Raw genomic sequence first — 10,756 nt, forward strand, 5'->3', positions numbered from 1 at the left:
TCCTAGGAAAAAAAGACTTGAGATGAAAACAAAAGGACTCGACTATAGACTACCCAAAGATGTGGATGTGTCTTTTGAAATGCTAAGGCTTGAAGGTGGAGATACTAATGTTACTATGTGTTCCTCTAGCATCAAGAAAAGGAAAATAGGGCAAAACGATCCTGTTATTTTGAGAAGACAAGCTGATTTGGAATACTTTTTTGAACAACCCTAATTTGGTTTGTTTATTGTTAATTCTTGCTCCAGTTTTATTGTCTTGATGTTGTTTTAAGTTTCTTTTCTATTTTTGTTGCCTCGTGATGTTTATGGGAGGGGGGGGAGGGGGAGAGAGGTGTGAGAGAGAGAGAGAGAGAGAGAGAGAAAGAGAGAGAGAGGGTGGGGGGGATAGTAGGAGAGGGGGAGAGGGGAAAGTATCAACAAAGGGGGAGATTGTGTGTATGTATGTAAGAGAGAGAGAGGGGGGGAGGGGTCCAAAGAGGTAGAGAGGGAAGTACCAACAGAGAGAGAGAGAGAGAGAGAGAGAGAGAGAGAGAGAGAGAGAGGAGGGGGAAAGGGAGGAGAAGGGAGTGCCATCAAAGGGATAAGGGAAGAGAGCTTAGAGAGTTATAGGGTAATTAGGAGGAAGAGAGAATGAGAGAGAGTTGGGGGTGATTAGGGGCTAGGAGGGTAGGGGGAGAGGGGTAGATATCAACAAAAGGAGATGAGGAGAGATGGGGAGAGAGGTGAAGAGAGAGACAAAGGGAGATGATAATTAGAGGGAGGGGGAGAGGTGGGAGGGAACTATCAAAAAAGGGGATATGAGAGAGAGAGGGGGGGTAAAAGAGGGGAGATAAATATCTAAGAATAGAGGGATGGGGAAAGAGGTAGAGAGAAAGGGAGAGGGTTCCAATATGATGGTAGGAGGGAGGAAGGTTCAAATAGAGGTACTACATAGGTAGAGAGAGACAAAAATGAGGAGAGATGGATACAAATAGGTTAAAGGTGGGAGGGATAGCGAGAGAGGTAGACCTATAGACAAAGGCAGAGAATGTCCTAGAGGGAGACTATAAGAGGGTAGAGAGAAACATAATTTATTCAATATAAAATGTTATATCAAACATATATATAACATTTTATATATATTACATATTAATTATCATATTATATATATATATATATATATATATATATATATATATATATCTAATGTATGTAAATATTAAATGCACAATTGAAATAAAAATTTGTTTATAATGAATAAACTAACAAACAATTAAAAAATACAAAAACGGTAATAGATACCAGTTAGCATCAGATATCCAATACTTTGTTTTGATATCAGTTACTTATTAATAGTTGCTGCTAATGAATATCCCTTAGCAACTCATATCTATTTTTTGTAACAAAAACTCGCAGCCTTGGGCTTTGGTTTAGATGTGCTAAACATAGAAAGTCAACACAAAAGGTGTTTTTAGAAGTTTTCTAGACTTTCCAGACTTTTCTCATGTGGTTGAAAACTTATTTTAGCCAAAATTGATGAAAGAAAAAGGGTTTATTAAAAATATTATTAGCTTTCTACCAATATAAATTATGCCTTATTTTGAATTTAATATATATACTTTTATTGATTTTCTACATGCATTATGACTAAAGTCCTAATTGATAGATTGATTGAAAAACATCTATAGTTTCAAATAGTTTCACATTTTTTGAGTTTGAAAGATGCACAACATTCTATGCTTTGCATACTCTAGGATTAGAGAAATTGAATTTCATAAAATTTTGACCAAGTTATAGTGGTCAAACATAAGATTTTTTATTTTATTAAAGTTATAGTAAAAAATTCATAACTAATTATTTAAATAGAAAAAAATACAATAAAATATGCAGCACATGCTGGCATGTGTCCTCTACTTATATTTAAATTTTGATAAAAGAATCATCATGTCATTCTTGTACTTGGGTTGGTCAAACATACACCTATTTTTTATCTTCTCCCTGAATTTTTTTTCTACTACTGCATTGAAATTTCAAACTTTCACCAAATAGATGTTTTTTTAAGGAAACTAGTAGGTTAGAAACTATGTAGAAATTTTTAAATTATGCTGATAATCTATTCAAATTTTCATTTCAAGTTGCCTAACTCTATTTTTCTAAATTTGCAACATGACATAAGGACATAGTTTGGTCACCCATGATCCTACACATATCCAGGTGGCTCTTATTCCAAGAATTTAACTTCAATATTATGGTTAAAAAAAGGAATAACAATCATGGTTGGGACTACCTCTCCTAGATTAATACAAAAGGAGACCACAAAGACATTGACGATGAAGATCTACCACATACTAACCTAATCTGCATCATAGTAATTCTAGAGGAAAATATCAATGTCATTGAGCTACTTTTAATTGGGACATAGCCCCCAGATATAAATTATGATGATACTTAACTTTTGTATAAGAAGTAAGATTTACTATTCACTTTAATAGAAGGAGCATTGCATGACAGAGGAAGGTATGATATAATATGAAGAGTCGTTTATGAACATGGAAGAGAACAAATTCTAAGGGAAGAACATGAAGGTATAGTAGGTGGAAACGTTAAAGGGGATGTCATGGCTCGAAAAATACTACTATCTAGACTATGGTGGTCAGCCATAAATGGATTGCAAGTTCAATACACAAAGAATTGTTGTATTTCCCATCAAACTAGACATCCTATAGCACATGACAAAATTATACTAGAACTAGTCCTTGCATAGAATCCATTTGAAAAGTGCGAAAATGATTTCATTAGACCCTTTGACCCACCAGATGAAGTATCCAAACCAAGATTCATCATTACTGGAGTTAAGTACTTGAAAAAATGGGCAAAATTTGAACCAACTAAGGACTGCACTACATACTCAGTATTTAAGTTCATCTACAATAACATAATCACTTGATTTGGCTATCCTAAGCACTACAAGTGACTAGGGGAAGAATTTTGTGAATTAAATTATCAAGGAGCTCCTACATAACTTTATGATCACACACAACAAGAGTACCCCCTATGAGAGACGAGATAACAAGGCCAACAAAGAATTAAACAATTTTTTTGGGATAGGTTTAACTAAGATGTGTAATGCAAATAAAACTAATTGGCACATTAAAATACTAGCATTACTTTAGACTTATTTGACAAAATATAAAAGGGCCACTTCACACTCACCTTTTGAATTTTTATATAGCCTCGAAGCCACCCTATATATTAACTTTGTTGCTAATAACCTTGGAACAACATTGACAGTTCATCTTACGAAAGATAACTATATAAAATAATGAGTTGAGAAATTGGATAAACTATATGATAGACAACTTGTTGAAGGGAACCTAATAATAAAACACAAAAGACAAAAATCCTAGCATGACCAAAATCTGAGAATGAAAAAATACAAGCTTGTGGCACAATCATTCTATATGATAGTAAGTTTAAAAACCATGGAAAACTTAAAGATTGATGGCTCAACCCCTACAGTATTAAATTCTGAAATCTAGAGCAATCTATTTCAAGACTTTAGATGGCACCATTTTATATGTCATATGAGCTAGTAATAATATGATGTGTGTATGACCTAGTCACGTTGTGTATATGTGACACATATATGTGCTACTCACTATGTGTACCTATGATGTATGCATGATTTACTCATTCTATTTATATGTGACACAAGAATAAAATACTCACATTGTGTTTATGTGATGTCACTATGTGTATATGTGATGTATTTATGAGCTAGTCATGATGTAGTTTAAGTGTTTGTGTATTGATGTTGGAATAAAAGTAACACCTTAGTAGAATGTATTTCTTATTATTATGTATAAAATATATGGGAAGCATAAGCTTAATTAATAATTTTATTTACAAGTGAGACCGAAGATCTCATATGATGGGAGTGGATAAATTCAACCTATCACTAATATAGAAACTATAGTTCTATGATTTTTAAAAAGGAAGTGTAGGTATGCGAATCAAGAACAAGCCCTTGAAGTATAAGTATGGGTTTAGGGTTGACTTCAATTTTGAGAGCTTACCTTATTTAATGCAAGTTTAGAAGAAATTGGCATAGAGTTATTGTCAAGATTATGACTAGTAAATTTAAGAAGCTTACAATTTTATGTTGCATAGAAGTTGTATGGTTAATGAAATTAGTTCTTACAGCTTAATGAATTAGTTAAAAAAAAAAAAAAAAAAATTAGTAATGGAAAGATAGTATTACCATAAATTAGCTAAGAGCAATTTCAAGATGCAATTTTTGAAACAAATGAAAACAAGATATTTTAATAATTTTACTTGATATTTTATTTAAAATTTGATCAGAATAAATTATTCCTTTTACTTTTTCTTGAAAAGCTATTTTGTTTTCTCTGTGTATATAAAACTTTAGACCATTGCAGACACACACATAAATACATTAAAAATTTGATTAAAAAATATAAAACTATTTATATACTTAAACATTTATTTATTATACTTTAAAATTATTTTATTTTATTTTAACTATATATTTCATTTTTATCTGAAATATTATATATATATTTACTCTCACTCTCATAAGATCACATGGTTCCCTCCCTTTACAATCATGCATCCTTGAGATGCACTAACGATTGAAAATTTGTGTGTTATAAAAGAAAGATCACAAATTCAAATATTAATGGGGTGGAATATATATGCCTCTTACCCCATGTCCCCATGCAGCTGCTTAAGTGCAATTTCTGCTTAAAATTAAGCGGCTAGAGTGTTCCCATGCAAATTTTTAATTAAGAGGAAAGGATAAATTGGAATCTTTTCCTATTTAAGTGGAGCAGCAGCTGCTTAAAACTTAAAAATAACCCCATGTCCCCATGCGACTGCTTAAGTGCATTTTATGCTTAAAATTAAGCAGACAGCGTGTTCCCATGCAAATTTTTAATTAAGAGGAAAGGATAAATTGGAATCTTTTCCTATTTAAGTGGAGCAGCAGCTGCTTAAAACTTAAAAATAAGCTTTGAAAAAAAGGGGGGCTGGAAATAAGCAGCAACTGCTTATTGAGAAGATTGACACAAAACAATTTCCCTCTTTTTATTTGTTTCCAATTTTTTTTCCACAATTTATGTGACCAATTAGAATTAAATATTTCTTTTAATAATGCAATTTAAGATGACTGCTTATTTTATAAGCAGCAAAATTTTACATTCATGGGGCCTCCAGCTCCACAAATTAATGCTAAAAAAATTGAGTAGTGGCTGCTAGCCAAAATAAGCTAAGTAGCTGCATGGGGACCTGCCCTAAGCTTTGAAAAAAAGACGGCGCTGGAAATAAGTAGCAACTGCTTATTGAGAAGATTGACATGTGGCTCTTCAAAACAATTTCCCTCTATTGATTTGTTTTCAATTTTTTCTCCACAATTTATGTGACCAATTAGAATTAAATTTTTCTTTTAATAATGCAATTTAAGATGACTGCTTATTTTATAAGCTGCAAAATTTTACATTCATGGGGCCACCAGCTCCACAAATTAATGCTAAAAAAATTGAGCGTTTGTTAGATTACTTGGATTACAAGTAATTCCATATTAACAAATAAAATTTTTATTTCACTGGGACTACTTCTTGTTCACCACGTGTGCCTAATTATAAGAAATCCCGTGCCACACGAATTCATTTCTTGGAAACTATTTCAGTCAAATGATGAATTTTTTTATACGACTGCTGTAACTTGGCCTCCACTCCACAACATTAATATAACCCCGGTCAACAATATAATGCCCAGTACCTTAAGCGCTACTCCATATTTTTAATATTATCAACTGCAACATTTCTATAAATTCCACACTCATTGAGCAAATGTACATCTGATCTCTATCCGTAGCGTTTCTATAAACTTCTCCAAAATGGGTGTATTCGGATTTGTGCAGAGTTGCTTCAAATTACCCGCTACAAATGATGTGTTCCCTGAAGACCAACAAAAGCAAGATGATAATGGAAAGAAGATGAAGGATTCAAGTGAGAAGAAAAAGGGCAGTTCATGCAGTGCCCCAATTGTTGTATCATACTTCCCTGTTGCCTCCAATCCATCCCGCTTATAGATGATAAATGTTTCACCAATTCACTGAACACAACTCCAGCAGAGACTGGGATATCCTTTTACCAGCCAAACAAGAAAATATCCATATGGCTTAGCAAGAGTTGATCACTATTGCAATTGTTATGATTCTTTTAAAATTTCAGTAGTAAATGGTAGTTAAACGCACAGAAGGCCTTTGATATGTAAATTGACATTTTGAAATAATACCACACCCACAAAGGCCAAGTATTCAATTGTGTTGAATAATTTTATCAGTTCGATCAAAGTAGCTCAATTTTTCTTCCAAAGTAGCAACAATCAGATATAACACATAAACTTGGGTGGATATAACTAGAACTTACTAAATTTTGTGTTACAATTATTCTCTTCTTTGCAAGCAAGAAATAATTCCCTATGCCCCCGTAGGCTAATTGTCGATTTCGACAGCTGCAGCATATACCTCCCTTGGTAGGATAATCATTTTGACCAAATCAGCTCCCTTTTAGTTGATTTATTCATTGAGTGGCCAAAGATGATTTCTTGATTGAGTGGCCTATCAGTTGGACCCAGACATCACTTTTTTCCAGCGATGATAACTGCAACGTATACTTGCCTTGTATTCCATGCCTCTTTGCTTTCAGTCGAGTAAAAATTATTGGCCCAACTTAGTCCTTCTGACCTCTTGATCATCACAGTTAAATTTACCATTCAGTTTATTAGTAGATATTCACTTTATTGCAAGAGAAAACAATTGTCAAGTGTGTTAATCAATAACAGTAAAATCAATTATGCACCAAAATTAACATAAATTTAAATATAATTAAATAAATATTTACAATTCAGGAGAAAATTATTTGGTTGTGATAGGGTAATTAACCACTAACCACTAGGATTTGAGGTTTCTTTTCCTTCTATTTATTTAGCTCAAGTTCTAACAACTTAACATCTAAGTGATAAGTAGTAGTTAGTCACCAAACATTTTTCTTGTGTATAAATGAATCTATAATGTGAGTAACTTATATATTTTAAAAATATTAAACTAGGAGAGGCCTGAATCTTACATATCCAAAGCAAAAGGCGACAAAACTAGGGACTCAAAAGGAGTGAAACCCATGAACACAAACCTAAACCTAGAAATAGACTCAGCAAAAACCACTAACACAAAAAAACCCAGAAACTAGAACCAGGCACTAAACATAACAAAGCATCAAAAATGAAACACTCTCCCACCGAAAGAACAAACCAATTGTTGATCAGGTGGGAGAGAATTCCAACTACCTTTCCTAATAGATATCTTTTCCTTTTTCCAGCACAAAGAGCTCTTTAGATGAATCTTTCCCAAAGGAAACAGTCACGAAGTCCTATGTGACTTTCAACCTTGAATTAAAACTTCCAACCCCATCGTAGTTGAGGACTCCAGGTGTCTTCTTTTCTTGGCCCGCCTCATCACAATTTCATCTTGGATGTCATAGAGATCAACAAAGTCTATCTCTATAATCTCCCTATGTTGGTCAAACATGTTCTCCATTGTCCTCCTCATTTTATCCTAGTTTTCCTCAAGAACCTCTACCATATCAATTAAGTCTTTCAAATTCCTGGTTTGACCTATTTTCTCTATGAGATCTTTAACTGCTTCCTATTTCTCTACCATCCCAACAAACTTCCCCACTGCCATCCAAGCCCTCTACTCCTCGTTGTCCACCCAACTAGAGAGTCTAGCCTTTGCCTCTAAAATAGCTTCAAACTTGTTAATTTTTGTTTTTCGTCACCTCAAATTATCCCAGAAGCCAGTGTATGGAAGGTTCATCCTTGTTAAACCCCTCACAAAGTTCATTCACCTTAGTCACAAAGAGGGAAATTTCCTCCTTAAATAAAGTACTTTGGGGAGAGGGTTCAGGAGAATCATGGGGATAATTGGGGGAAAAAGGATTACCCTCAATACCCACATTGTTATCCGGGGTCCAATAGACCATGAAGTGGTTGCATCTTTTGATTCCTCTTTGACAATGATAATTTTCTAAGCAGATATTTCATCAACTGGGAGACCCAGAATGGGTCTTAGATTTAGCATTTCGAGAGGGATTAACCCAGGTGGGCACCTTATATGGTTTGGGAGAAGCCATCCCTATAGATTGATTGACTAGAAGCTCAACATAGAGACCTAGACCAGAACCTAAGTTAGGGGGATTAATATTAGGGCCACTAGAAGGGGTTAGACTCAAATGGAACTTATAGAGACACAAGATGAGACCTTGGTTCAGCAGAAGGGAAGCCTTAGACGTAGCAACCTCTATAGACTGGGAAATAGAGGTGAAAATATGCAACACATCTGTTGATGATTTTGAATTTCAATTAAATAATAAATATGACCTGAAATATGCATTTAGAATGTTGGATGGACAATATAACCCATCATAACGTCTAGTTTACTAAATTCTTCTCTCCTACATATGGAGTGATCTACCAACCACAAAAGCATGCTCACTAATAAAGAAGCTAGGGAAGCTCTGACTAAAGCAAACATAAACTTCCAAACCTAATATGCACTAGATTGATATTGAATTTATTATTCCTTTTTGACTCATAATATACTATATTGGAGCAAACCTCAAAATTATTCATCAAACTCATTATATCATTTTTATTAAAAAAAATTTGAATGGTCTCTCTTTATAAGGGTATGGGTTCTAAATCCCTACTTATCTAATAATCTTTATTTTTATTTTTATGATTGAATTAATTTTTTTATAAAAATTGTTCAAGTTTAAGAATAGTATAGGAACTTAATAATTATATCATAATTTGAAAATAACATTATAATATAGAACACAAATTCAATTTTATAGGACCATTTTATTTTCATTTGAACAATTTTGCTGACTATCCAACAATATTAAACTCTTTGAGAACAAAAAGAAGAAAACTTAACTTATCCCAAGGTTGGGATACTACTTCTACTATGGAGAGTAGAGATTCTTGTGTTGTGTTCAAATAAAGGTATTATCCAGGAATGTGAGGGGCTTGAATAGCCCAACAAAACAACATATGATTAAATGTAATTTGATGGAACAAAAAGTGGATATTCTTTTGATTCAGGAGACCAAAATGAAAGTTGTTATTTTCAAGAAGGCTATTAACTCCTTTTGTACCTCTGCTACTTTCCTTGATAATGATGCAAAGGGTGCCTCCAGAGGCATTGCTACTTTGTGGAACCCCTCCTTCATTGATGGAACTCTAATACACTTAGCAAAAACCTATTTGATAGTTAAGTTGTGGGACCTAAGAACTCAAAATCAATACTTCATTATTAATATATATGCCCCCAATGCGAGATCCCAATGTGCTGCCCTATGGTCCTCTCTAACCAACTTGATTTTGAATAAGAGGAATGCACTTTGGATGTTGGCTAGAGATTTCAACTCACTACTTTATCCCTTAGAGAAACTGGGAGGTATTGAAGACTACTCCAAGAGTATGACCGATTTAGCTGGTTTCATTTTGACTAAGGGTTTGATGCACATAATCCTGAATGGTTCCAAATTCACGTGGTCAAACAAAAAGCAAGGGTATAATCTAATCTAGGTCATATTAGATAGGGTCTTAGTGTTTAGTAACTGGGAAAACTTTGACTCCTATTTATGTTCCTTCTTGAGAGCAGGATCTAGTCACAATGCAATTCTTTTATCCATGGAAGACTCTAGGGAGAAAAAAGATGTTGAAATGTGGCGACTGATCAGCAAAATACTGTACACTTAGCATGTATCCTCACCGGGGTCCGGGGCCGAGCCGGGCCCCGGGTAGGGGTTCGGGGGCAGGAGCCCCTGAGAAAGCGGGGGTTCGGGGGTGGCAACCCCCAAGAAAATTTTTTTTGCCATTTTTTGTTGATGAAAACCGACATTGTAATAAAACCCTAAAAAAGGCCGACTTTGTTTGTTGCCCTAAAAACGCATGTTATAAGCGGCTGGGATGCTTAAGGCATTGTAAGGTTGATGTACTATTTTTTGCTGGATAATAAGAAAGATTGGACGACTGTGTATGGTGGACGTAACCCATTTTGGGTGAACCACGTTAAATATCTGTGTTATCTGTGTCCTAATTTTTATTTCTTTATCTTTTGTATTTAAATCTGCATATAATTGTTAGTTCATATTTGCTTCGAATCTGCTTGAAACCCTAATAATTGGTATCAGAGCAAGGTTTTCTGTAAATTGGCAGGACTTTCAGATTTGAGTGGGAGCAATGGAGGATTCCAAATTCAAGGTTGAAAAGTTTAACGGCTAGAATTATCAGTTATGGAAAATGCAGATGGAGGATTACCTGTATCAAAAGGATTTGTGGCAGCCATTGGAAGGAAAGGCAAAGAAACCGACCACAATATCAGATGAAGAGTGGGACATTTTAGATAGAAAGGCACTAGGATCCATTCGATTGTGCCTTGCGTCATCTGTAGCATTCAATATAACAGAAGCAAAAATGACTGTAGATTTGATGGCAACATTGGCTAAGCTGTATGAGAAACCCTCGTCTTCGAATAAGGTATTTCTTATGAAGCGTTTGTTTAATTTGAAAATGAGTGAGGGAGGATCTGTAGCAGTGCACTTAAATGAATTTAATACAATTACCAGTCAATTGTCTTCGGTAAAAATTACCTTTGCAGAAGAGGTTAGGGCTCTCTTGATTTTATGTT

This window comes from Cryptomeria japonica, chromosome 6, assembly GCF_030272615.1.
Source record: "Cryptomeria japonica chromosome 6, Sugi_1.0, whole genome shotgun sequence".
Classification (NCBI taxonomy): domain Eukaryota; kingdom Viridiplantae; phylum Streptophyta; class Pinopsida; order Cupressales; family Cupressaceae; genus Cryptomeria; species Cryptomeria japonica.